The sequence below is a fragment of the Nerophis ophidion genome, linkage group LG04 (assembly GCF_033978795.1).
Source record: "Nerophis ophidion isolate RoL-2023_Sa linkage group LG04, RoL_Noph_v1.0, whole genome shotgun sequence".
In the NCBI taxonomy this organism is placed as follows: Eukaryota; Metazoa; Chordata; class Actinopteri; order Syngnathiformes; family Syngnathidae; genus Nerophis; species Nerophis ophidion.
The window spans coordinates 79,996,785-80,012,562 of NC_084614.1; the positions used below are offsets into that span (position 1 = coordinate 79,996,785).

General features: G+C 42.6%; 1 protein-coding gene across 1 annotated transcript in view; it reads right to left on the minus strand.

The window, feature by feature from the left end:
* liat1 (ligand of ATE1) overlaps window positions 1-15,778 on the minus strand; it is a 36,490-nt gene that overhangs the window by 12,488 nt on the left and 8,224 nt on the right. The window lies entirely within an intron of this gene.

Here is a 15,778-nt window from a genome sequence, read left to right on the forward strand (position 1 = left end):
TGCTAGTATGCTAACGTTAGCATGCATCAAGTACCAAAATATGAAAAAGTTGTACACCTACAAAATTAGCCCCAAAAAAATGCTAACACGCTAAAATAATAATAAAAATAAACATTTGACATGTGTTTAATTGTATTTCTGGACTGAACAGGTAAATATTAAATTATCAAATGTTTTTAAAAAAAATGCTAGCATGCTAACATAAGCATGCATCAAAGTACCAAAATATGACAAAGTTGTACACCTACAAAATTAGCAAAAAAAATGCTAACACGCTAAAATAATAATAAAAATAAACATTTGACATGTTTAATTGTATTTCTGGACTGAACAGGTAAATATTAAATTATCAAATGTTTTTTAAAAAAATGCTAGCATGCTAACATTAGCATGCATCAAAGTACCAAAATATGACCCAGGTGCACACTGACAAAGTTAACTAAAAACAAAAGCATGCTAACAGTTTTCAATTGTCCAGTAACAAAAAAATTTGATGCGCTACTAAGTCCTCCATAAATTCCGACATACGGTGGCGTTTTGAAGTAAGGACGCTCAAAAGTATCCTCTCTCTCTCTCTCTCCCGTTCTGCAGGAGTCTCTTCTCCCTAGGGCGGCGCCCAAGATGTCTTGACACACAGCAGTTCTTCACCGGCGAGCTTTATGTCCCAGACACATGCTAAAGCTGCCAGCTGAAGAACTGTTCTGGTCAGGAGTGACCTCCAAGGGGGGACGGACCAACACACCAGCTCCAACGTGCTTATCCTACATATTTGCTCTTCTTTCAGTATTCAAATGCCTTTCTTCAATCTGTACAATACAATACTCCATTAAACCAATTAGGCTCCTAAATTGAATTAATGTATTAGTATCTTTAATATCAATATTTTAGCTTTTTTAATTGTGTTTTTTGTATATTTCCTGTAGTCAGTTGGAGGCGTGTCTTAATGAAATTAAACAATGGATGTCCGCTAATTTTTTGCAACTTAACGCCAAAAAATGCCTCGATCCTGACCTCATGGTAAACTACCGACCGGTGTCTCACCTTCCCTTTATTTCGAAAATCCTCGAAAAAATTGTTGCAGAGCAGCTAAATGAACACTTAGCGTTTAACAATCTATGTGAAACCTTTCAATCCGGTTTCAGGGCAAATCACTCCACGGAGACAGCCCTCGCAAAATTGACTAATGATCTATTGCTAACGATGGATTCTGATGCGTCATCTATGTTGCTGCTCCTCGATCTTAGCGCTGCTTTCGGTACCGTCGATCATAATATTTTATTAGAGCGTATCAAAACACGAATTGGTATGTCAGACTCAGCCCTGTCTTGGTTTAACTCTTATCTTACTGACAGGGTGCAGTGTGTCTCCCATAAGAATGTGACCTCGGACTATGTTAAGGTAACGTGTGGAGTTCCCCAGGATTCGGTCCTTGGCCCTGCACTCTTCAGCATCTACATGCTGCCGCTAGGTGACATCATACGCAAATACGGTATTAGCTTTCACTGTTATGCTGATGACACCCAACTCTACATGCCCCTAAAGCTGACCAACACGCCGGATTGTAGTCAGCTGGAGGCGTGTCTTAATGAAATTAAACAATGGATGTCCGCTAACTTTTTGCAACTCAACGCCAAAAAAACGGAAATGCTGATTATCGGTCCTGCTAGACACCGACCTCTATTTAATAATACAACTTTAACATTTGACAACCAAATAATAAAACAAGGTGACTCGGTAAAGAATCTGGGTATTATCTTTGACCCAATTCTCTCCTTTGAGGCACACATTAAAAGCGTTACTAAAACGGCCTTCTTTCATCTCCGTAATATCGCTAAAATTCGCTCCATTTTGTCCACTAAAGACGCCGAGATCATTATCCATGCGTTTGTTACGCCTCGTCTCGATTACTGTAACGTGTTATTTTCGGGTCTCCCCATGTCTAGCATTAAAAGATTACAGTTGGTACAAAATGCGGCTGCTAGACTTTTGACAAGAACAAGAAAGTTTGATCACATTACGCCTGTACTGTATATACCTTTATATACATATATACATACCTATACTGTATATACCTTTATATACATATATACATACATATATACCTGTACTGGCTCACCAGCACTGGCTTCCTGTGCACTTAAGATGTGACTTTAAGGTTTTACTACTTACGTATAAAATACTACACGGTCTAGCTCCATCCTATCTTGCAGATTGTATTGTACCTTATGTCCCGGCAAGAAATCTGCCTTCAAAAGACTCCGGCTTATTAGTGATTCCTAGAGCCCAAAAAAGTCTGCGGGCTATAGAGCGTTTTCCGTTCGGGCTCCAGTACTCTGAATGCCCTCCCGGTAACAGTTCGAGATGCCACCTCAGTAGAAGCATTTAAGTCTCACCTTAAAACTCATCTGTATACTCTAGCCTTTAAATAGACCTCCTTTTTAGACCAGTTGATCTGCCGCTTCTTTTCTTTTTTCTCCTATGTCCCCCACTCCCTTGTGGTCCGATGACCATGGATGAAGTACTGGCTGTCCAGAGTCGGGACCCAGGATGGACCGCTCGCCTGTGTATCGGTTGGGACATCTCTACGCTGCTGATCCGCCTCCGCTTGAGATGGTTTCCTGTGGACGGGACTCTCGCTGCTGTCTTGGATCCGCTTTGAACAGAACTCTCGCGGCTGTGTTGGATCCACTATGGATTGAACTTTCACAGTATCATGTTAGACCCGCTCGACATCCAATGCTTTCGGTCCCTTAGAGGGAGGGGGGGGGGGGGGTTGCCCACATATGTCAGGTCCTCTCCAAGGTTCTCATAGTCATCATTGTCACTGACGTCCCACTGGGTGTGAGTTTTCCTTGCCCTTATGTGGGTTCTTCCGAGGATGTCGTAGTGGTTGTGCAGCCCTTTGAGACACTTGTGATTTAGGGCTATATAAATAAACATTGATTGATTGATTGATAGGGGGCGGTATAGCTCGGTTGGTAGAGTGGCCGTGTCAGCAATTTGAGGGTTGCAGGTTCGATTCCCGCTTCCGCCATCCTAGTCACTGCCGTTGTGTCCTTGGGCAAGACACTTCACCCACCTGCTCCCAGTGCCACCCACACTGGTTTAAATGTAACTTAGATATTGGGTGTCACTATGTAAAGCGCTTTGAGTCATTAGAGAAAAGCGCTATATAAATATAATTCACTAATTCACATTGATACAGAGCAGTGCCCCGATGTCCTCAGCGTCCCCCCCCCCCCCCCAAGTTTGAGTTTTTGTGTGCTGTAACGTGTTCTTATGCGCTTATTTCCTCAAGATTATTTTCCTGGTCTCCAACTGAGTGCCCCCCAAATAAGGGTTTAGTTTGGTAGCTGTTTTTTTTTTTCAAGTCAAGTCAAGTCAGCTTTATTTGTCAATTTGTTTACATGTAAAGACATACAAAGGAATCGAAATTTTGTTTCGCACTCTCCCATGTGTAGACAAAAAGAAAAAGAAAACACAAACAGTAAAGTGCAACATTAATATGTCTACCTACTAAAGTGACAATATATATAGTTTCTGTTGTTTTTTAAATAGGATATGTCTGTAAACAATGAGTGTTTCATCAGTAGTGCAAATATTTATGTTATAGCAGCAGATGTGTGCACTTTTGCATAGTAATTTTTTCTGTGGGTCATGGGGTTTGGAGTTCAGGTTGTTCCAGGGAGGGGGATTTCAAAGTCCTGACAGCCTGATGGATCGGGCTGAGGATTTAGGGGGGAGTGGGGGGTTAGGGAGTTCAGCAGCCTAACAGCCTGGTGGTGAAAGCTGTAGGTGGTGCGGGAGCAGAGGCTCTTGTATCTTTTGTATTTTTCCTTCTCCATCCATGTTTTACTTTTCCTACCCAGTGGCGACCCATCAGTCTTCCTACTCAGTATACCCCTGAAACTGTATACTGTATCTGCTCTTGGACGGTTGTATTAAAAACACTTTTTTTTTTTAAGGACAACGACAATAAAGCTCTATTCTATTCCGGTAAAATATGAAACTAACATTTTATTCATTTTTAAAAAGAAGCTGTTTTATTGATAAAGTTCTTAATGGACTTGCCTCACCCCCAAGCAGAGGTGGGTAGAATAGCCAGAAATTGTACTCAAGTAAGAGTACTGTTACTTTAGAGATTTATTACTCAAGTAAAAGTAAGGAGTAGTCACCCAAATATTTACTTGAGTAAAAGTAAAAAGTATGTTGTGAAAAAACTACTCAAGTACTGAGTAACTGATGAGTAACCTGTTTGTTTAATGATTACGGCAACAAATAATGCGCAAAAACATAATAGCAATGAGCAAATTCATAGCCAGGAATATCTCTTAAGCAACTAAAACAATATTATATATTAAATAATAATACATTGAAATTAAAAAATTAAGGCAAATTGAACCACAATAACTTAACAGCACCATAGGCTCAGTAGGCATTGATTGATTGAAACTTGTATTAGTAGATTGCACAGTACAGTACATATTCCCTACAATTGACCACTAAATGGTAACACCCCATTAAGTTTTTCAACGTTAATCAATTACTTAATAAATGACCAAGTCGAGGTGATCTACCTCATATATATATATATATATATATACACACACATATATATAGTATAACATTTATATTTGTTTATTTTGCCGTTTTCGTTGACATGTTAAAGGTGTTTTAATGAATATACATGCATGTTTAACATATAGATTCCTATCTTTCATGAAGACAAGAATATAAGTTGGTGTATTACCTGATTCTGATGACTTGCATTGATTGGAATCAGACAGTATAGTGCTGATAATGTCCACGTTTTCAAATGGAGGAGAAAAAAAAGTTCCTCCTTCCTGTCTAATACCACATGAAAGTCGTTAGTTTTTGGCATCTTATTTGTCCAGCTTCCATATTGGTTTTTATACACTTTACAAAAAATACATTGGCGGCAAACTCCGTAGCTTGCTAGCTTGTTTGCGCTGGCTTTCGGAGACTCTTATTTTGTTAGCGCAGGCGCGATGGAGCGGCGCTTTTATTGTGAAGACAGGAACTGTGCGATCAGTCTTTAGGCTTTTGACGGGAAGTACGGTTGAAATAAAAAGTGTCTTTTTTCCTTTACACTTTTGATTGATTGCTTGATTGATTAAAACTTGTATTAGTAGATTGCACAGTACAGTACATATTCTGCACAATTGACCACTAAATGGTAACACCCCAATAAGTTTTTCAACATGTCGGGTTCTACGTGTGACGGTCACGTGACCGCCTGGCTCTGTTTGATTGGTCCAACGTCACCAGTGACTGCATTTGATTGGTGAAACGCAGGCATGCGTAGTTCCTACTTTGAATGCCTGTCCGACAAAATCAAAACAAACAAAGCGTAGATTAACAGATCGATAAAAAAAAAAAGTAGCGAGTAGCGACCTGATTGCAGATAAATGGAGCGGAGTAAAAGTAGCGTTTCTTCTCTATAAATACACTCAAGTAAAAGTAAAAGTATGTTGCATAAAAACTACTCTAAGAAGTACAATTCATCCCAAAAGTTACTCAAGTAGATGTAACGGAGTAAATGTAGCACATTACTACCCACCTCTGCCCCCAAGTACATCAATTTCAGGACAGACTGATGTTTTGCCACCACAGCGCCCTCCAGAGGGGAAAATATGGACGAGCAGTTGTGTCAGTCCAAAGAAGTCATTTTTAGAACTGTCCATCCATTTTCTACCGCTTGTCCCTTTTGGAGGCCGCGGAGGGGTCAACCGACGACCCATAAATATTAGAAAATGTCCCGCGTTTTGTACTTTTTAAAAAGCTTCTTAAATTGTTCCTTTAGAGTTCGTCACTCTGACTAATTGCATTGATTTTTTTTTTGTGTCGATGTCTTTCTTTGTTTCTGTTTTTATGGCTGCAGATAATTAATAATCAAGAAGTTTATTAAGTACAGTAATGTAGCGGCTAAATCTTCTGTCAGGGTCACGTCACGTTTAAAGGGGGAGGAGCTTCAAAGTTTGGTAAATAAAGGGGAAGTCCACAAGTCGAGGTGCACGTTTCTGCAAAAATTGTGAATTATAATAATTTTCTTACGAAGAACGTAAGAAGCGTGTGTGTGTGTGTGTGCATGCTCAAGCTTTCATTAAATTTCACTGTTTTTTTATTATCATTATTAGGGACCGAATGTCCCTTTGGGACAGAGGACCCTAATGTATTTCTAAGGTTTTATTATTATTATACCACCGCCTCTTTGAGCTGTAATTTGACCCCCTTAACATGCTTCAAAACTCACCAAATTTAACACACACACATCAAGACTGGCGAAAATTGAGATCTAATCAAAAAACCAAAACCCAAAACTCAAAATTGCGCTCTAACACCCCCTGGGAAAACACACACACAAAACTGCTTGTAACTTCTGTTAGGAATCTCGTAGAGACATGAAACAAAAACCTCTATGTAGGTCTGACTTAGACCTATATTCCATACACTGACCTCCTTCAGCAAAAATCAACGGGAAGTTGGCAAAAACCTCTTCAAAACAAAAGTTTCCTAAAAAATGTCATTTTTGCCTCTTTGAGCTGTAATTTGACCCCTTTAAAAATGCTCAAAACTCACCAAACTGGACACACACATCAGGACTGGCAAAAACTGTGATCTAATAAAAAAAAAAACAACAACCCAAAACTCAAAATTGCGCTCTAGGCCCCCCTGGGAATAAAACAGACAAAACTGCTCCTAGGAATAAAACACAGACAAAACTGTTTGTAACTTCCGGTAGAAATGTCGTAGAGACATCAAACAAAAACCTCTATGTAGGTCTCACTTAGACCTACATTTCGTTCATTGACATCCTTCTGCACAAATCAAGAGGAAGTTGGCAATTTCCCCTTCAAAACAAAGGTTTTGAAAAACCTGTCACCTTTTTTCAAACATTATCTCCTCTGAGCGCGTTTGCTGTGTCGGCTTCAAACTCGCACAGGAAAGAGAATGGACCCTTCTGATTAAAAAATGCGCAAAGAATTTTTCTAACTGCTCCGGTTTTGATTTTTTTCTAAGAACTGCTACGCTGATGCTGCTGCCGTCTCAATATTGCGGCACTAACTCTTCCGGGATATACACCCCCGCTAACCCCTAGCCCCCCTTACCCCTCCCCGCCCACCTCAACCTCCTCATGTCCCAAATTCCAAGCTGCTGTTTTGAGGCATGTTAAAAAAAAAATAATGCACTTTGTGACTTCAATAATAAATATGGCAGTGCCATGTTGGCATTTTTTTCCCCATAACTCGAGTTGATTTATTTTTGGAAAACCTTGTTACATTGTTTAATGCATCCAGCGGGGCATCAAAACAAAATGAAGCATTATAATGTGTTAATTCCACGACTGTATATATCGGTATCGGTTGATATCGGAATCGGTAATTAAGAGTTGGACTATATCGGAATATCGGCAAAAAAGCCATTCTAACATTAGCGTAACTACGTATGAAATTATGCACAAAATATGAATAGACAAAAATATATTGTAACTAATGGCAGATATTTCTAGCTTTATCATATAGCCATGCTCTTGTCCTTGAATGTGATGTATCACCTATAACCCATCGGATACTAAAGCACTGGTTCTTAACCTGGGTTCTATCACTGAGGGTGGCCGTATAAACAACTTTAACACTGTTACAAATATGCGCCACACTGTGAACCCACACCAAACAAGAATAACAAACACATTTCGGGGGAACATCCCCACCGTAACACAACATAAACACAACAGAACAAACACCCAGAACCCCTTGCGGCACTAGCTCTTCCGGGATGCTACAATATACACCCCCGCTAACCCCTAGCCCCACCCCGCCCACCTCAACCTCCTCATGTCCCAAATTCCAAGCTGCTGTTTTTGAGGCATGTTAAAAAATAAATAATGCACTTTGTGACTTCAATAATAAATATGGAAGTCCCATGTTGATTTATTTTTGGAAAACTTTCAAAACAAAATGAGGCATAATGTGTTAATTCCACGACTGTATATATCGGTATCGGTTGATATCGGAATCGGTAATTAAGAGTTGGACTATATCGGAATATCGGCAAAAAAGCCATTCTAACATTAGCGTAACTACGTATGAAATTATGCACAAAATATGAATAGACAAAAATATATCGTAACTAACGGCAAATATTTCTAGCTTTATCATATAGCCATGCTCTTGTCCTTGAATGTGATGTATCACAGTGGTCCCCAACCACCGGGCCGTGGAACAATTTTTAATTCATTTTTATTTAAAAAAAAAAAAAAATATATATATATATATATATATATATTTTTTTTTTTAAATCAACATAATAACACAATATACACTTACAATTAGTGCACCAACCACAAAAACCTCCCTTTTTCATGACAAAGAAAAAAAAAATTATTAACCGGGACAAATTATTAAGCGTTGGGGACCACTGATGTATCCCATCAGATACTAAAGCACTGGTTCTTAACCTGGGTTCGATCTTACCCTAGGGCAGGGGTAGGGAACCTACAGCTCTAGAGCCAGATGTGGCTCTTTTGATGACTGCATCTGGCTCTCAGATAAACCTGAGCTGACACTACTTAACACAATAAGTAATGAATAACTCCACTTGTAATCACAGTGTTAAAAACAACGTTAAAAATATAAAAATGCTCATGCATTTGAATCCATCCATCCTTTTCTCTACCGCACCTGTTCAAGAAGTTGCCTAGCCTCTAGCCTTTAAATAGACCTCCTTTTTAGACCAGTTGATCTGCCGCTTCTTTTCTTTCTCCTATGTCCCCCCCTCCCTTGTGGAGGGGGTCCGGTCCGATGACCATGGATGAAGTACTGACTGTCCAGAGTCGAGACCCAGGATGGACCGCTCGTCGGGACCCAGGATGGATCGCTCGCCTGTATCGGTTGGGGACATCTCTACGCTGCTGATCCGCTTGAGATGGTTTCCTGTGGACGGGACTCTCACTGCTGTCTTGGAGCCACTATGGATTGAACTTTCACAGTATCATGTTAGACCCGCTCGACATCCATTGCTTTCGGTCCCCTAGAGGGGGGGGGTTGCCCACATCTGAGGTCCTCTCCAAGGTTTCTCATAGTCAGCATTGTCACTGGCGTCCCACTGAATGTGAATTCTCCCTGCCCACTGGGTGTGAGTTTTCCTTGCCCTTTTGTGGGTTCTTCCGAGGATGTTGTAGTCGTAATGATTTGTGCAGTCCTTTGAGACATTTGTGATTTGGGGCTATATATATAAACATTGATTGATTGATTGATTGCCTTAAGGGTAAGAAATAATTGATTTATTATTGGTTAGTGTAGGGCTAGCCCTCTTGGGGGTTCTTTAACAACATTTACACACCTGTCGCTGATTTTGAGAACACCCCGCTTCGCTGCATACCCGCAGGCCACGCCCCCTCCTAAGTTAGCTTCAGAATAACAACGTTATTACAAAGAATAAGAGACCTATTATACTCTAGAAAGGTTGGTCTTAATTAAAAATGCACATTTTAAGTTGTGTTCAGTGTTTAAAATACATTTTAACATATTTGGCTTCTTGGCTCTCTCAGCCAAAAAGGTTCCCGACCCCTGCCCTAGGGGTTCGGCGGAGCCTCCGCCGTGGAGGTGAAGACACACCCGACTCATCGTGTAAATAAATACTTCTCCCTATCGGCGTATTATGGATACCTCCAAACAATGTCATTTCCCTGAGATTATTTTCTAATAAATGATAAACGGGTTGTATTTGTATAGCGCTTTTCTACCTTCAAGGTACTCAAAACGCTTTGACACTACTTCCACATTCACACACTGATGGAGGGAGCTGCCATGCGAGGCGCCAACCAGCACCCATCAGGAGCAAGGGTGAAGTGTCTAGCTCAGGACACAGCGGAAGTTGGTACTAGGTGGGGATTGAACCAGGGACCCTCGGGTTGCGCACGGCCACTCTACCACTGCGCCACGCCGTCCCCTAATACGACTTGTTATATTATCATAATCAAACGGCAGTAGTCATTTCCCTGAGATTATTTTCTGATGTAAGTATTTTGACCCACTTACTGTACTATGACGATAATAAAAATATATTGTTTTTCATCACTTGTCCAGGGTGTACCCTGCCTTCCGCCCGATTGTAGCTGAGATAGGCGCCAGCGCCCCCCGCGACCCCGGAAGGGAGAAAGCGGTAGAAAATGGATGGATGGATGGATGTTTTTCATCATTTGTACCCCTTTCAGATATTTTGTGCCCACTAAAACATTCACATGTTGCCCAATGAGATGTAAACATGGGATCATGTGTAGACTCCTGTATCATTATCAGTATGGATTTAATATAATAACATTATTTCATGATTAATATTTATGAATTATGATTAAAGTATTAACAAAGCATTTTATTTTTCACTAAAGAAGGGTACCTCCAACAAGGTTGAGAACCACTATACCAGGGGTCTGGAACCTTTTTGGCTGAGAGAGCCAAGAATCCAAATATTTTAAAATGTATTTCCGTAAGAGCCATATCATTTTTTTTTCAACACTGAACACAACTAAACATGTGCATTTTTAAGTAAGACCAACATTATAATGTTGATATTCTGAAGCTAACTGTGGAGGGGCGTGGCCTGTGGGCCTGCAGCAAAGCGGGGTGTTGCCAGGATCGGCCTCGAAATCAGCGACAGGTGCGTACATGGCCCACCTGGGCCTTGTTATCTAATCACCTGTCGCTCTGTTATAAGCAGCAGCCGGGAGGAGAGACGGGGTTGGAGCTGGAGCCAGAGCGAGAACGAAAGAGAAAAAGACAATTGCTGGAAAGCAACTGAGAGACTTATTCAATCAATCAATCAATGTTTACTTATATAGCCCTAAATCACTAGTGTCTCAAAGGGCTGCACAAACCACCACGACATCCTCGGTAGGCCCACATAAGGGCAAGGAAAACTCACACCCAGTGGGACGTCGGTGACAATGATGACTATGAGTACCTTGGAGAGGAGGAAAGCAATGGATGTCGAGTGGGTCTAACATGATACTGTGAAAGTTCCATCCATAATGGATCCAACACAGTCGCGAGAGTCCAGTCCAAAGCGGATCCAACACAGCAGCGAGAGTCCCGTTCACAGCGGAGCCAGCAGGAAACCATCCCAAGCGGAGGCGGATCAGCAGCGCAGAGATGTCCCCAGCCGATACACAGGCAAGCAGTACATGGCCACCGGATCGGACCGGACCCCCTCCACAAAGGAGAGTGGGACATAGAAGAAAAAGAAAAGAAACGGCAGATCAACTGGTCTAAAAAGGGAGTCTATTTAAAGGCTAGAGTATACAAATGAGTTTTAAGGTGAGACTTAAATGCTTCTACTGAGGTAGCATCTCGAACTGTTACCGGGAGGGCATTCAGGAGTACTGGAGCCCGAATGGAAAACGCTCTATAGCCCGCAGACTTTTTTTGGGCTTTGGGAATCACTAATAAGCCGGAGTCCTTTGAACGCAGATTTCTTACCGGGACATATGGTACAATACAATCGGCAAAATAGGATGGAGCTAGACCGTGTAGTATTTTATATATTGAAAAATAAAAAAATATCGTAACCCTGAAACAGTCTCTCATGTCGGTGCTTGGTGGTCTGAAGAACCCCCAGGAGGGCAAGCCCTAGAAAAAAGAATGATAAATAAATCATGCAATTTCTTGAACAGGTGCGGTAGAAAAAAGGATGGATGGATTCAAATGCATGAGCATGTTTAATATTTTGAACGTTATTTTTTAACATTTTGATTACAAGTGGAATTAGTCATTACTTATCGTGTTAAGCAGCATCAGCTCAGATTTATCCGAGAGCCAGATGCAGTCATCAAAAGAGCCACATCTGGCTCTAGAGCCATAGGTTCCCTACCCCTGGACTATACTAAAGCCACAAAAAAAAAAAAAGCCAACTACAAACCCCGTTTCCATATGAGTTGGGAAATTGTGTTAGATGTAAATATAAACAGAATACAACGATTTGCAAATCCTTTTCAACCCATATTCAGTTGAATATGCTACAAAGACAACATATTTGATGTTCAAACTGATAAAACTTTTTTGTGTGCAAATAATCATTAACTTTAGAATTTGATGCCAGCAACACGTGACAAAAAAGTTGGGAAAGGTGGCAATAAATACTGATATGCTCATCAAACACTTATTTGGAACATCCCACAGGTGTGCAGGCTAATTGGGAACAGGTGGGTGCCATGATTGGGTATAAAAGCAGCTTCCATGAAATGCTAAGTAATTCACAAACAAGGATGGGGCGAGGGTCACCACTTTGTAAGCAAATTGTCGAACAGTTTTAGAACAACATTTCTCAACGAGCTATTGCAAGGAATGTAGGGATTTTACCATCTATGGTCCGTAAAATCATCAAAAGGTTCAGAGAATCTGGAGAAATCACTGCACGTAAGCGATGATATTACGGAACTTTGATCCCTCAGGCGGTACTGCATCAAAAACCGACATCGGTGTGTAAAGGATATCACCACATGGGCTCAGGAATACTTCATAAAACCACTGTCAGTGACTACAGTTGGTCGCTACATCTGTAAGTGCAAGTTAAAACTCTACTTTGCAAAGCGAAAGCCATTTATCAACAACACCCAGGAACGCCGCCGGCTTGGCTGGGCCCGAACTCATCTAAGATGGACTGATGCAAAGTGGAAAAGTGTTCTGTGGTCTGATGAGTCCACATTTCAAATTATATTTGGAAACTGTGGATGGGGTGTCCTCCGGAACAAAGAGGAAAATAACCATCCGGATTGTTATAGGCGCAAAGTTGAAAAGCCAGCATCTGTGATGGTATGGGGGTGTATTAGTGCCCAAGGCATGGGTAACTTACACATCTGTGAAGGCACCATTAATGCTGAGTGGTCCATACAGGTTTTGGAGCAACATATGTTGTCATCCAAGCAACGTTATCATGGACGCTCCTGCTTATTTCAGCAAAACAATGCCAAGCCATGTGTTACAACAGCGTGGCTTCGTGCGGGTACTTTCCTGGCCCGCCTGCAGTCCAGACCTGTCTCCCATTGAAAGTGTGTGGCGCATTATGAAGCGTAAAATACGTCAAGACTTCGAACAACTTAAGCTCTACATAAAACAAGAATGGGAAAGAATTCCACTTTCAAAGCTTCAACAATTACTTTCCTCAGTTCCCAAACGTTTATGGAGTGTTGTTAAAAGAAAAGATGATGTAACACAGTGGTGAACATGCCCTTTCCCAACTACTTTGGCACGTGTTGCAGCCATGAAATTCTAAGTTAATTATTATTTGCAAAAAAAAAAAAAACGTTTATGAGTTTGAACATCAAATATGTTGTCTTTGTAGCATATTCAACTGAATATGGGTTGAAAATGATTTGCAAATCGTTGTATTCTGTTTATATTTACATCTAACACAATTTCCCAACTCATATGGAAACAGGGTTTGTACTATCAAAAATGAGTACAAAACAAAAGGCCAGGGGTTCCCACAAATTTTTTTTTCATTTATTCCTTTTTCATGGACTTATTTGCTATACATGTATTTATCCGCCTGAAAATAATGCCTACATTAAACTGACCCCTGGTTTAGTGGACAAGATTGAGCACTGGAGCAAAGGTTATGGTGCGATGACTCACTACGACCACTTGATGGCGCCACACTTCATACAAATCGAGTTACTTTTCTTCCCTGCACGCAGGTGAGCAGTTTGGCCAGGTAAGGGGGAGTAGTTGTTGCTGGTGGCATCAATTCAATTATTGAACGGTCGCTGATATTTCTCGAAGACATGACGTCACGGTGGAAGAGGGGTTAGTGCGTCTGCCTCACAATACAAAGGTCCTGAGTAGTCAGGGTTCAATCCCGGGCTGGGGATCTTTCTGTGTGGAGTTTGCATGTTCTCCCCGTGACTGCGTGGGTTCCCTCCGGGTACTCCGGCTTCCTCCCACTTCCAAAGACATGCACCTGGGGATAGGTTGATTGGCAACACTAAATTGGCCCTAGTGTGTGAATGTTGTCTGTTTATCTGTGTTGGCCCTGCGATGAGGTGGCGACTTGTCCAGGGTGTACGCCGCCTTCCGCCCGATTGTAGCTGAGATAGGCGCCAGCGACCCCCCGCGACCCCAAAAGGGAATAAGCGGTAGAAAATGGATGGATGTGTGAATGTGAGTGTTGTCTGTTTATCTGTGTTGGCCCTGCGATGAGATGGTGACTTGTCCAGTGTGTACGCCGCCTTCCGCCCGATTGTAGCTGAGATAGGCACCAGCGCCCCCCCGCGACCCCAAAAGGGAATAAGCGGTAGGAAATGGATGGATGGATGTGTGAATGTGAGTGTGAATGTTGTCTGTCTATCTGTGTTGGCACTGCGATGAGGTGGCGACTTGTCCAGGGTGTACACCGCCTTCCGATTGTAGCTGAGATAGGCACCAGCGTCCCCCCGCGACCCCAAAAGGGAATAAGCGGTAGAGAATGGATGGATGTGTGAATGTGAATGTTGTCTGTTTATCTGTGTTGGCCCTGCGATGAGGTGCTAACTTGTTCAGGGTGTATGCCGCCTTCCGCCCGATTGCAGCTGAGATAGGCACCAGCGCCCCCCCGCGACCCCAAAAGGGAATAAGCGGTAGAGAATGGATGGATGTGTGAATGTGAGTGTTGTCTGTTTATCTGTGTTGGCCCTGCGATGAGGTGCTAACTTGTTCAGGGTGTATGCCGCCTTCCGCCCGATTGCAGCTGAGATAGGCACCAGCGCCCCCCCGCGACCCCAAAAGGGAATAAGCGGTAGAAAATGGATGGATGTGTGAATGTGAGTGTTGTCTGTTTATCTGTGTTGGCCCTGCGATGAGGTGACTTGTCCAGTGTGTACGCCGCCTTCCGCCCGATTGTAGCTGAGATAGGCACCAGCGCCCACCGCGACCCCAAAAGGGAATAAGCGGTAGGAAATGGATGGATGGATGTGTGAATGTGAGTGTGAATTTTTTGGCTTTTATCTGTATTGGCCCTGCGATGAGGTGGCGACTTGTCCAGGGTGTACGCCGCCTCCCGCCCGATTGTAGCTGAGATAGGCACCAGCGCCCCCCCGCAACCCCAAAGTGGAATAAGCGGTAGAAAATGGATGGATGTGTGAATGTGAGTGTTGTCTGTTTATCTGTGTTGGCCCTGTGATGAGGTGGCGACTTGTCCAGGGTGTATAACGCCTTCCGCCCGATTGTAGCTGAGATAGGCACCAGCGCACTCCGCGACCCCAAAAGGGAATAAGCGGTAGGAAATGGATGGATGTGTGAATGTGAGTGTGAATGTTGCCTGTCTATCTGTGTTGGCCCTGCGATGAGGTGGCGCCTTGTCCAGGGTGTACCCCGCCTTCTGCCCGATTGTAGCTGAGATAGGCGCCAGCGCCCCCCGCGACCCCGAAAGGGAATAAGCGGTACAAAATGGATGGATGGATGGATGTGTGAATGTGAGTGTGAATGTTGTCTGTTTATCTGTGTTGGCCCTGCGGTGAGGTGGCGACTTGTCCAGGGTGTACACCGCCTTCCGCCCGTTTGTAGCTTAAATAGGCGCCAGCGCCCCTAAAAGGGAATAAGCGGTAGAAGATGGATGGATGTGTGAATGTGAGTGTGAATGTTGCCTGTCTATCTGTGTTGGCCCTGGAATGAAGTGGCGACTTGTCCAGGGTGTATGCCGCCTTCCGCCCGATTGTAGCTGAGATAGGCACCAGCGCCCCCCCGCGACCCCAAAGGGGAATAAGTGGTAGAAAATGGATGGATGT